The sequence below is a fragment of the Dreissena polymorpha genome, chromosome 8 (genome assembly GCF_020536995.1).
Source record: "Dreissena polymorpha isolate Duluth1 chromosome 8, UMN_Dpol_1.0, whole genome shotgun sequence".
Classification (NCBI taxonomy): domain Eukaryota; kingdom Metazoa; phylum Mollusca; class Bivalvia; order Myida; family Dreissenidae; genus Dreissena; species Dreissena polymorpha.
This window is the reverse complement of record NC_068362.1, coordinates 77,900,076-77,913,236: the sequence shown is the minus strand read 5'-3', so window position 1 is coordinate 77,913,236 and position 13,161 is coordinate 77,900,076.

Here is a 13,161-nt window from a genome sequence, read left to right as displayed (position 1 = left end):
TACGTACACTAATGTGTGGTTTGACAATGAAAACACACATTTCATGCGGTGAATATGCGACTAACAAGTTAACAAACACAATAATTAAACTTTTGTTCTCAATTTTATTATTTGGAAACGATTGCAAACTTTATTTCAAAGTCAGCATTTACGCCGACAACCTTTTAAAAAGATATTTCTTGTTATATTAAGTTGTTTTTTTATATTCGGTTTTTGCGTTTATAAAGCATTTTTTATGTTGTCTATACTTTACCTGTAGTAATTGGTGAACTCATGTTCAACGTTTTATTAATTGAAAACTGTGAATGTGAACAAACTTAACCTTTTACTATTGCATTGTTAGCACCGTGAATACACTAGATTGGCCGCTATCTGTTGGGAACAAAAGAATGTTTCCCTGACATATCATGTTAATCCCCGCTGTAGTAGCATACACTATGAACGAGGTTACACAACATCCCACTATACTTTTTTATCAGCATCTATTAATAGCATCAGATTAGGAATGACCTGTGCTGAGTAAAAATACTACGAAGCGCGCTAAACACAAAAACGATGCGACTATGACTTCTATTATGCACGAATATACACTTCCGTGAGACGTATTATTCGCAAGCTTTTTCTAAACTTCTATTAATAACCAACAGTGCCCGAGATAATTATTTGGGAAATAGGGTTTTCACCCAATGATTTTGAAAAATAGGGTGATTTCATTTTTGAAATAGCCTAGGGGTGAAATGAGATATAAAAATGCATACCGTAAAATCATTGCCGCTTTACTTCTGTTGAAGCTGCACACTTGTATTGATTCAATTAAAATGTAAACTATCATCATTAGCTTTAATAAACTGATGCTTCATAACATCTTTAATTGTTGAAACTGTACATAAAATAAACTTTAAACTTTAAACAAATAATAACACGGATGATTCGGCACTTATTCGCTTTTGCTTTCTCAGTTCAAAAACGTTTGCGATCGACTGATATTTAGGCGCAACAATCGCGGACGTCTTTCGACCTCTCTTAGACTTTTTATTTCGCATCATAATAGAAGCTGAAAGTACAGACGCTTTACAAAGACATGCACAATGAACGACGGATTAAGTCAGATTTAAAATGCATGTATGTCGTCGTAAATAATTTGGTCAGACGCTTTATTTAACAATTAAATCTAGTCCGCAGAGCGTTTGGATAAATTTGACTGTTTCCCTGCTCCGTCATAAAGGCGCTTGCTGAATGAAAGCGTCGCCGCATTACGATAATAATTCCAAAGAGAAAATACCGAAAATGTGAAAAGCATTTTCCATCCAAGCTATTGTATCGTACGCATTAAATTTGACGAATTTGCGTAAAGGTCAAATCGGTTGCGTTTTCAATACGCATGATATTGTATTTTTGCGTTTTTAAACATTTTAATATGGTGAAAGACGCAGATACGCAGCTTATCTGGGGCACTGAACCAACCAATGAAACTTTACTTAACCAAAAGCCGGGGCCTTATGATAGCAATTATAAAAAGAATTGACCTCTAACTGAAGTAAGAAAAGGAAACGTAGCACCTAGTTGACCCTTTCTTTCTATGTGCGAACGCAGGTTGAATGTAAAGTGTGCTGTTTACTATCGTAACTCACTACGTGAGCGTAACCGTTGCTTGGTTTGAGTCAAACAAAGAATGAACCACAACATAATTATAATAATAAGTGTATTGTTATTTAACAGCATTGTATTAAATTCTCAAGCAAACCACATTAAAACTTGAGCTACGCTGGCCAAAATATAATAAATTTCGTATGACGAGGCTATGAAAGTGTGATTTAAATGTTTGGAAAGAAAACTGCATGTTAATCAAATATTAACATACGATATATTTCGATGATGAAGAAAAAAAAACATAATAAGCCATGTGAGGACACATTATAGTGTTCACTCCCATAGTTAAATTTTTCTTACTTATACGAATGTATAGTTTGCCTATTATAACACACATTTCAACAACAAAAATGCTATATAATCGCTAAAATCAAATATAAAAAAAAACTAAATATATAACAAGAAATATCTTTTAAAAAGGTAGTCGGTGTAAATTCTGACTTCGAAATAAAGTTTTAAAAAACGTTTCCAGATAATAAAATTGAAAACAAAAGTTTAACTATTGTGTTTTTTTCACTTGTTAGCCGCATATTCACCGCATGAATTGTGTGTTATCATTGTCAAACCACACATTAGTGTAAGTAGATAAAAAATATAGTACGGGATTGCACATCATATGTGTCCTCACATGCCTTATTATGAGTGTATTTCCTCACCATCAAAATATATCGTATGTAAATATTTGATTTACATGCAGATTTTTTTCTACACAATTAAATCACATTTTCACAGCTGCGTAATGCGAAAACGGGTCGTATGCGTTTCGCATTTGTGCAGTATGGTAAGAAGCGATCCTGTCCGCTATAAAATCAATCAATGTATTATGGTCTCATAATGTATCTCCTGACCAGACTGAGAGATGCGCAGACTGCGTGGGCTATATATGTATGATGGGCGCATATGAAATAAGACCCATTTTCGCATGACGAGAGTCATTAAAAATATCATTGCAAACTGAAAATGGCAATTTTAGCACAATGCTTTTCGATACAAAATTTAATTCAAAATAGCAAACTGGTACATAAGGAAAGCATCTCCAGGCGTTCAGAAACGATTTCCAGGCGTGCTTACCGAGTACGGCACACATTTGAGGTTGGATAATTAAACGATTTTCCTCTTATCGTGACACTGTTCTATTTCGGTAATGTTTGTTTTCTTATCTTGAAAGCAAAATTGTGTTTATCGATAGTCAATTATATACTCCTCGGACGATTTAGTGAACGAGTACTGACCCTGAAATTCTGCGTGATGGATTTTAACGCGTAATTGTAACAGGGCCACAGTTTGTGTCGTTTGAAAATACAGACACAGTGATGTAGCCAACGTTCAGCAGTATTATCTCGAATCAGCCTATAAAATATTCGAATATATTCATGCGTGTCTGATGGCGTTATGTAAAAGTCATTTAAAATGAAAAGAGGGGAAAAACAGCTATGCCGAAAAAGCGCATTAGTGCTCTTTAAGGCCCCGTCACACTAGGCCACGTTCATGAAGACCGCGCTGCATCCTGAAAATATCGTAGGACGGGGTAAAAATTGTAAAAAAAATGAATGTCTCAAGTTTCTGCTAAGCTCATACCACGTTGCGCTAAGTTCCTTCTGCGGCCAACAAGTTCCGACTATGTGCTTATTGCGCGTGTATTCAGGCGGGTACCACGTCCAACACGTTCTTGCTATGCTTTAACTACGCTCGTACAATGTTGCTACTACGACCGCCAAGATAGCACTGCGTTCTTACCACGCGCCCATTACGTTCTCACCGCGTTCTATGTCTGCACGAAAATTACCTAGAGACAACGTGATGCGAACGCCACACACTCGTCCACGTCTGCACTACGCGTGTATTGCGTCAATAAGGTTCTTACTAGGTTTTAGCTACGTCATTACTACGACCTTACCAAGTTCTCACCATGTCCTGATTTGACCACGTCCACATCACGTAAGTTTTGAACATGTTCAAAGTTCACCCACGTCCGTCACGTCCATGAAGACCGTACCACGAGCAAAGTCGTGTCTACTGCGTCGTCCCAACGTTGTAAACGTTCGTACTGCGTCCTGGCATATTTTTAAGGACGTAGTGGGAAAGTGGCCTAGTGTGACGGGGGTATTACCCATGTTTAGGTCAGAGATGTTGACGACGTGTGAACTGCTAGGGTAACAAGTAATGCATAAACAACACAGTACGGGTCAATAGGGCTATCTTTATGACTGCCTAATTCCTGAGTAAAAAGTATTGCTCGCAGATTTATTTATTTTTTATTGTCATCAATTATCTAATTGTATATTTTTAATGTGTATATGGTGTTAAAAATCCAAAGTGTTGTACAGGGAATTTCCATAATAAAATTATATTCTTATTGAGATAGATATTCCATATTCTAACAATATTAATTGAATATGATGGTGATGGCAAATTTTCTTTATATTCAATTCTCATTACCATTTTCATCATACTTTCTATGCTTTCAGAACGTCAAAAAGGGCTATGTTGTTGTTATTTTGTCTACGTTATCTCTATAAAATAAATAGGATGATAAAAAGCGCACACACATTTCGACTCGTGCGTTAAGACACACTCTTTATAAATTTGAATGGCTTGTGTTTATTTCAAGCTTACGATTAATTCTTAAAAATGAGTTGCGTCTTAAATTATGCAGTAGCGAACAACTTCGGTGCCTTCACCGCTTTGATTTTGTTAAGATATTGCCTCTCGTTTTTACCAACATATGCATGAGACGCTTTCACTAAAATTGTTTATTTATTTTTTATTACATTTTGTTCTTACATTCACTCTGTGCATCATTTTAATTTTTAAAATGAAATTTTAAAACTTTTATCAACCGCAGTTGAATTTTAACAAATGTTTTATCTCGAATGTGCACGATTCAATACGCATGCGGCAGTTAAGGACTTAGGAAAAACAGGTTTCACAGAATGCATATTACATAACAAAACAATAATTGTGATGCGAACAAAGGTGTTTTGTCTTAAATTAAATATGTTTCACTGTTCTCGGTGGAACATTTTAATGGACGCATAACATAGAACATAAAGGCGTGTTTAAGGCGTAAAGCTAGGTGTTCTTCGCGTTGCGACTTCTCGACCGTGTAAACAAAAATGACAATCGTGCGGTGTTAACATTCTTCAAAGAGCTATTTTCAATACGTTAGGCACAGCAGTGTAATATTACTGATAATAGCTTATTAGCTACGCCTATATCCTTAAGTAGTGGAATGGCATTAATGTATAGCAGTTATATATATACCAAGTTAACTTCACATATTAACCAAATGTTTTTATCACATGCTTTAACCTGTTTCCCATGTAATACAACCATTACATTTTTTGATATTACACATGTGTAATACAACATGTTTAAACGTTTTCATTGGCTTAGTTTTCGTTTATTGACCAATCGCATTTTGTTATTTTGCTGAAATGACGTTGCAACGTAAAATGACGTCACGAAATGTAAACAACATTCGGGATTAATTATTATGTTTGCGTTAATATTTATTAAATTTGTTCATTTAAAAGCATGTGATAAAAAAGATCTGACACTCGTTGTCATATCATACCATATTTTATTAAAATCGTCCAGGAAATTCGTTAGTAAGCTCGCCAAAGGCTCGCTTACTAACACAATTCCTTAACTCGTTTAATAAAATATGGTATGATATGACAACTCGTGCCAGATCGTATATATCTAAGGTGATTTGTGACTTTATCTGGGAGGGGGGGGGGGTCGATCAGTAAAAGTAATGGCTACCTTAAAAGTTTAATGTCTTTAGTGAGTTAACATTTCGAATATTATAATAATAAACCTATGAGTGAGAATATGCGCAAATGTTGCAAAGATTACGAATCAAAGCTGATGTATCTGCCCTCAATACTTCTTCTATCTTGCCGCTCGAAAAACTCGATTCGATTTCATTAATATGCGTTCACTGCGTTATCATTATACAAACGTTGAAGTTCCCACTACAAAGAGAACAAAAAGAATTGCGGGGTAAATTGTTTTTCATCGGTCCGTTGGTCGACCGGTTTGTCGGTGGGTCGCATTGCCGATCGGTCTGTCGGTAGATCGTTTCCATTCATCACGATCATTAGACAAAGCTTTCAAATATGATTAAAATGTTAAAAATGCAGGATACTTACAGTGGGGTTAGGGATTTTGTTCCGCAAATACGGGGTTGCTTAGGGATGAATATTTTTGGGGATTAATCTCTAACAATCCGTTTTTTAAGGGATTAATCCCTAACAATCCCTTGTAGGGATTTTTTGGGTTGAAAACGGATTATTTGGGATTGTTTGGGATGCTAGCAGTCTGCGCATGCGTGCGGCTTAAAAGGCGGAGTTTAGAATGTGAGCTTTTGCTATGACTGCGCATGCGTAGGGCTGAAAAGGCGGAGTTATTATTGCAAGCTGTTACTCGCGATAATAACTCCGCCTTTTCAACCCTACGCATGCGCAGTACTTAAATGTATTAAAGCGACGATCTATAAATAAACAAAGATTGGAAACATCCATTCGGACCAATAAAAAGTATCCGGAATGCGCGCAACGAAAACGAAATCAATATCACGTGACATCAATCGAGCAGACGCTAGTCTCACTCTGTTATCTGGCGTTATCATTCGCTACTGCAGCGTGTCTGCCCGCTTGATTCCAATACACAACATTTCATTACTTCGCACAATAGAACTGAAAACATTTTAATCATGAACAAGTTTCGATATTTGAAGCAGCGTTGATAAATTTAACGTGATTTTTAAATTAAATATAATAGATTTGAAACCGTATGAGTCTCTGAACCAATATTAAGTAATGAAACGTAAAAATGGTATTTTAGGCCGAGTTAGCTTTTTTACAAGTACACCTTTCAATTGCCTTAAACTTAATTATTTCTTTCTGGAACTAATGATTTAAGAATGAATATAAGAGTGATCTCAAAATATACAGGCTTTAACTTTAATATTTTCGCGGGTATTAAATAACAATACTTCGAGAGATTATCGGCCGAGTTAGATTATTTAAAGGCATGTAAATGCTTCTCATGAACATATAATTTTAACGGTACTTTAAAATGTACAATACTAAGATTTTTTTATTTAAGCGTGTTCGGTCTCAGAGATATTCATAACCGATTTATGTTTTTCTTACTGAAAAGTACATAACCGCCTTTGCCTTAAACTTTCATATTTCAAAATTAACATTCTATGTTAGAACAATTAGATTTAATATAAAAGGCTAAGGCCGAAAATAAAAAGATATATTTCTGTATTAAATTTTCTAAATAAAGTGTTAATTTTAGAATAAACTTTACAACAGGAAACAAATATATTGATTTTAGTTTCGTTTATAACGTAAAATTATATTAGCAAAAAATAATTTTTTTGAATACACTACTCTTAAAGGGTGTTATGTCTGTGACACCACATGTCTACGCATGTGTTGATAAGATTATCCCGATAAGATGATTAAAATCTCGTCGCCGGGCGTGAACATCCAGTAACACTAATCTTTGTTTACTTATACATCTTTGACCATCATCACACTTTTTTACTGCAAATATTTGCTGTAAACAAAATGTTTAACATTGTTACTTGTTACAATTTGCTCATAGTTTATCATCATCATCATATTAACATCAGTATCATTATCGTTTTCAAAAAATAACCCAAATACAAAATAGGAGTGATTGCTTGTATTTGACAGGACTTCGAAATACAAATGCAATAAAAAAAACAATTATTCTGACGCCTGTATGTGTTCCATTTTCAACGGAGATCGACCTAAATGGCACCGCTCAGTTGATGAATCTCGAGACGACTTTAGACGGGGTAACATCCTTGCTCAGATGTATAAAGAACAGAAACGATAATATGTAATGATGTAGGGCATATACTTATGAATACTAAACACGCACAAGTATGGCATGTAAAAAGTACAAATATATTTATAACAATTCGGCGGAAAGTATATAACTAAAATCATGAGTTAAGTCCAAGTCTCACTATTGCTGGTAGAGCCCCTGTCAATCCCGGTTTGCTATCGCCGGTCGACCGGCGAGAACCGGGATGATTCATATTAATTATTAAACGCGGTCACAATATTTCCCGGTGCCGCCCCGGTTGAAGCCGGTCAACAGCCGGGCAGAGTCCCGGTCAACCCCAGACTGGCTACGGTTCATCCCGGTTAAGCCCCGGCAGAGCCCCGGTTGTCGCCGGGTATGCCCCGGTTGAGCCCCGGTGAAAGCCGGCAGCGTCCCGGTAGAGCCAAGACAGCGTCACGGCAGAGCCCCGGTATACCGTAACTCCGCCGGCAGTCACCGGGGCTATACCGGCATTAGACGCCATCAACGCTACGGCAACACCCCGGTTTAACCCCGGTCGTCGCCGGTAATACCCCGGTGGAGTCCCGGTGAATGCCGGTTAACTTATGTACGGTAGCTATACCAGGACTATGCCGGCATTCACCGGGGCGTTGCCGTAGCAATGACGAGGTCTGCATCGGCCCCGGTGGAGCTACGATGCCATCCCGTTCGTTCCCGTTGCCACGCTGGTCTTTGCCGGTCCTTGCCGGAGACTCCCGGTTCATCCCGGAGGTATTTAACATTTTAATACTTATTCGTTGAAGCCCCGGTTCATCCCGGTAGAGCCCCTGTTCATCCCGGTAGATGCCGGATCACTCACCGGGGCTCCGCCGGCGTCATAGTGAGACTGGGCCTTTACAGTTTGAATAAACTGATCCCCGCCGATGCCCAAAGTGCACACAGGACGCCCCCAACGGCCATCAATCACTTTGAGTTGCTTAAATATGTTTAATTTAGAATTGTGCAACATTAATTTGTTTAAAGAAGCTGCTATTATCTGCAAGATTCATCCACCACCACCAATGAATAGAAGTGTACATGACTTCACGTACACCCCATACAATAATCGGAAATAATGAATGATTCAAGTAAAAGCGCGAGCGGGATACGCAACCCTAACTGCATATGACGAAACAATTTGAACAGCTATACTTCACCGACGTCAACATCTAACCAGTCACACCAAAACGAAATAATAAGTTATCGTAAAATAAGCATAATATTTTAAAATTAAACGTTTATTACGGAAGCAAACAAAAAAGTATAATACTGACATTTAAACATACCAATATTTCAATAATTATGCTGGAAGTACTCTCCAGGAAGTGTGACACTATACAATACACATACACAATATGAATAAAAAAATTAATCAAAATAATCAAGAAAACTTAGCTGCTTCAGACTGAAATGAAAATACACACATAGAATTGTTATGTTAATAAATCGACATACCGGTTCGGAATCCATTTTAAACTTATTGGCGGGTGCACACAGCAGCGGATAATATGCCAGGTTAAATATAGATTTTACATCCGTTGATGCGGATTTTGACACCCGTCGCATATATACACGTCGCTCTTGGTTACAGAAAAATTCCCACGCACGAATTTCAACCGTCTTTGTTTACAATCACGAGTACTGGAATTGGTATAGCGTTTTTTAAAGGCGTATGTCCAGGCGTGTGCCGGGAAAACAGGGCTTAATGTATTTTTATTCAGCTCTATAATATTTATATCAAATCTGTATGAAACAATGTCGGTGAACATTAATCCGGTGTTAATTTTTGAAAATATTGAGGCGTTCATTAATTATGGATATAAAACGGAGCATTAATCCGAACACATGTATAAAAAAACACCGGGCGTATTGCATATTAGTTCGGATACATGACTCACAAATGACCAACAGCTGTTTCACATGTACAACCTCTTACGACATTTATTAATTTAATAATTTCAACTGGAATCTTTCCATACTTACTTAAATTAGCAAGTGTCGTACCTCTCCACAAAGGAGAAGATAAACATCATCCAAATAATTTAGACCTATCTCTTTATTACCTACAATTTCTAAAATAATTGAAAGACATATAGCCATTCAATTAAATAAATATTTAAAAGAAACCTGTTTACTAAATGAACACCAATCGGGTTTTAGACAAAACCACTCATGCCAAACTGCTTTAATCAGACTCGTTGATTCATGGTTAAATTGTATGGACGATGGTTATATGATAGGAACTGTTTTTGTTGATTTCAGAAAAGCATTTGACTTAGTAGACCACACCATTCTTCTGCACAAGTTGAAACTATATCATTTTTCGGATTCGTCTTTGAAGTTTTTTTAATCATATCTACAAAACCGTTGGCAACTAATTCGGGCAGATGGAGTAACATCATATACCTGCATGATAAGTTCCGGTGTACCGCAAGGCTCCATTTTAGGACCTTTGTTATCTTTACTTTACGTGAATGATCTACCCTTAAAACTAACATCAGCATCTGACATGTATGCTGATGATGTAACAATCCACTGTAAAGGGGATAATATAACTATGATAAATTGCACACTTCAAGACGACTTACTAAGGTCACAAAATTGGTGTATGATAAATAATATGGCAGTCAACCCAGATAAAACTACTTGCATGACTATAGGAGCACGCCAAAAACTTAAACATTCAGAAGATATAAATTTGTTTTTAAATAACTCAAAAATAAAACATGTTGCAACCCAAAAACTTCAAGGTATCCATATTGATAAACATTTAAATTGGAAGGCCCATGTTGATATAACTTGTTCAAAACTTGTTTCGAAATTATCACTGTTCAGGCGTATACAATATTTTCTAACACCTGAGATGAAAATTATGTTCTATAATGCGTATGTAACACCAATTATTGATTATGGGTGTTTCACTTGGCAAAATGCAAATACTAGAGACATAAACAGAATATCAAAACTGCAAAGAAGGTTTTTAAGAGTAATATTACGTAATGACTTAACTATAAATGATTATGATTTATCACAAAAATACAATGGCTTTCTTTTGAAAACAGATGTAAATATTTCGCACGTGTAATTATTTACAAATCTCTTCATAATTAAACGCCCACATATATTGACGACTTGATAAAACTTGTGAAAAACAATAATTACAATTTAAGATCGATATCAAACAATGATTTGACGCATAAAACACCTCACTCAAACCTTTTAAAAAAGTCGTTTAGTTTCTCGGGTATGGAAATATGGAACCACATACCGGTTAGTATTCGCCAATCTCTCACTCTCACCACTTTCAAACATAGGCTTAAGAAATATTTCCTCTTTGAGGCGCAAAATGAGTCTCACGCGTAGTAACATTTTTCTGTTTTCCTCTTATTCAAAAGTCAAATACTCCTCCATACGTGTCGTAATGATTACTGTAGATTTACAAACAAATATACATACTGCTTTATCAACTATTTATATAGCAAGGAGGTGCAGGCTATTTTTCATAACAGTTGTGTAATTTCATATCCTATTGTGAACAACGCTGGTCATGAATATTGCTTTCTGTAATTATAACATTCGTGTATATCAGCCACTTCTGTCAATCGTAAACTATTTCAAGAATAATGTATTCCACGTTTTTAAACTCTGACTTTGTACAATATTGTACGCGGCTGTTTTTGTTATCTTTTTGTTATTGTTATTGGTCGTGTTAATTAAGATATGGTAATTGTATAAGTGTGTGTGTGTGTAGGTGTGTGTGTGTGCGTGTGTGCGTGCGTGCGTTAGAGTGTGTGCATATGGGAAAATGTTATCAACAATACATTTATATTCTTAAATACTTTCTGTTATTAGATATATGTTCCTTGAGACCATTTCAATATTGGAAGAGAAATTAATAATATAAGAGAAGTCATATAATATACTTGCTTTTTATAACACTTCTATTACACTGTTACAGTACTCTTATGTCCGTCAAAGTCTACATGTTTGCATTACAATGTAGAAATGCATTATACATACCATGGTTGTTTGAAGGCCTCATTGAAAATAAGTTTGCCATTGTAAAACTGTTTGCATGACTTTGTATCAATGTGTTGTCTTAATGAGTTACCTTCGGAAATTAAAGAGATAATAATAATAATAATTATTATTATTATTATTATTATTATTATTATTATTATTATTATTATGTAAACGAGGTTAACACGAAATACCTACCTATCTATTATAAAGTTTATATGCGTACTTCAATATCATAGTTTTATAGCATTTAATGTGGTGCAATATAAGTGTTTTCTTATGAAAGAGCTGTTGGTCATTTGGGAGTCATGCTATGCTGTATATATACATGCAAACCTTAATTTAGATTAACCAAATTAAAACACTAGGTATTTGTCAAGAACCATAAAAGTCAAAAACATAGGTGTCGTAAGAGAGTAATCGTGCGCAGCGAGACTTGCTCGTATAGAATTGAACCTCTAATTGCTTTCTTTCGAAATAATTTCATGTCTCCGAACTAATATGCAGTTTGTCGGCAGGTGTTTTGTATAATTCTACAGTAAAATGATTAAAACTGTCGAACGTCTTATATTACACACACTAACTGTTGGCGGTTAGTACGCGATAAAACATATAAGAATAAAAAATAATAAAATAACAATTAATAAAAAGATAACTATTGATTTCCTCAAGTGAATATGTTTTCCAAAATATTCGCACCAATGCGGAATTTATTCTAGACAGTTAATTCGCATAAAACCTATAACATAGGAGAGAGCTGTTTATCATTTGGAAGTCAGGTCCCAAAATGTGTTTTAAATGGAACATAGTTCCAAAAAAGGGGTTAACGCGTTTTAATTCGGAAATAAATGAATTCAAAGACATCAAACGCGTCGAGATAATAAAATAATCTTGATTTATGTTATAAAGACGCGCAAGTCAGTATATGTTTTAATGAAAAATTACAAGGCAATTAATGCAAACAATGGGAAAGTATTGACCCACTGAGAAAAAAACAATACGTCAGATTACGACTCATGCATTGCAGTATATGTATTTTTAAAGTTCCATCCAACGATATTTGACAAGTACGTTTTAAAAATTATTGGTGAGGCGGGAAGGTGGAGGCGGGCGTATATTAATAACCCGATACGGTAAATACATGGACATTAATTACAAATGAAATGAAAAAAAATGAAATTTAATTTTATTTAAAAAATATTTAATTTTTAATTTAATGTTGTTTGCTTGATAATTTTATGTAATGCTTGTTGATACCAATGTATTTATGAGAAATATTATGTTGTACATTCTGTGTTAGTCTTATACACAAAGAAACAGGAACAGGTTTCTCTACTGAATATCTGCTGAAATTCTACATTTAAATTGAGATAAACTTTGAAATATTTCAGGCCGTGGTAAACTTTCTTATTGAACAGTTCATGTATACCTTTGCCATAATCTGAAATTGTAAGTATGTTTCTCAATCAAGTATCAATTTGAAATTAATACAAAAACTATAGGTTGAAAAAAAAAGATTTATTGATATTTAACTGTCCTGGCGATGTTCTCTCTATTCCTAAACTGATCTATTTTTTAATAAACTTTTTAAGATTGAAATGCAAACAGAAACACATA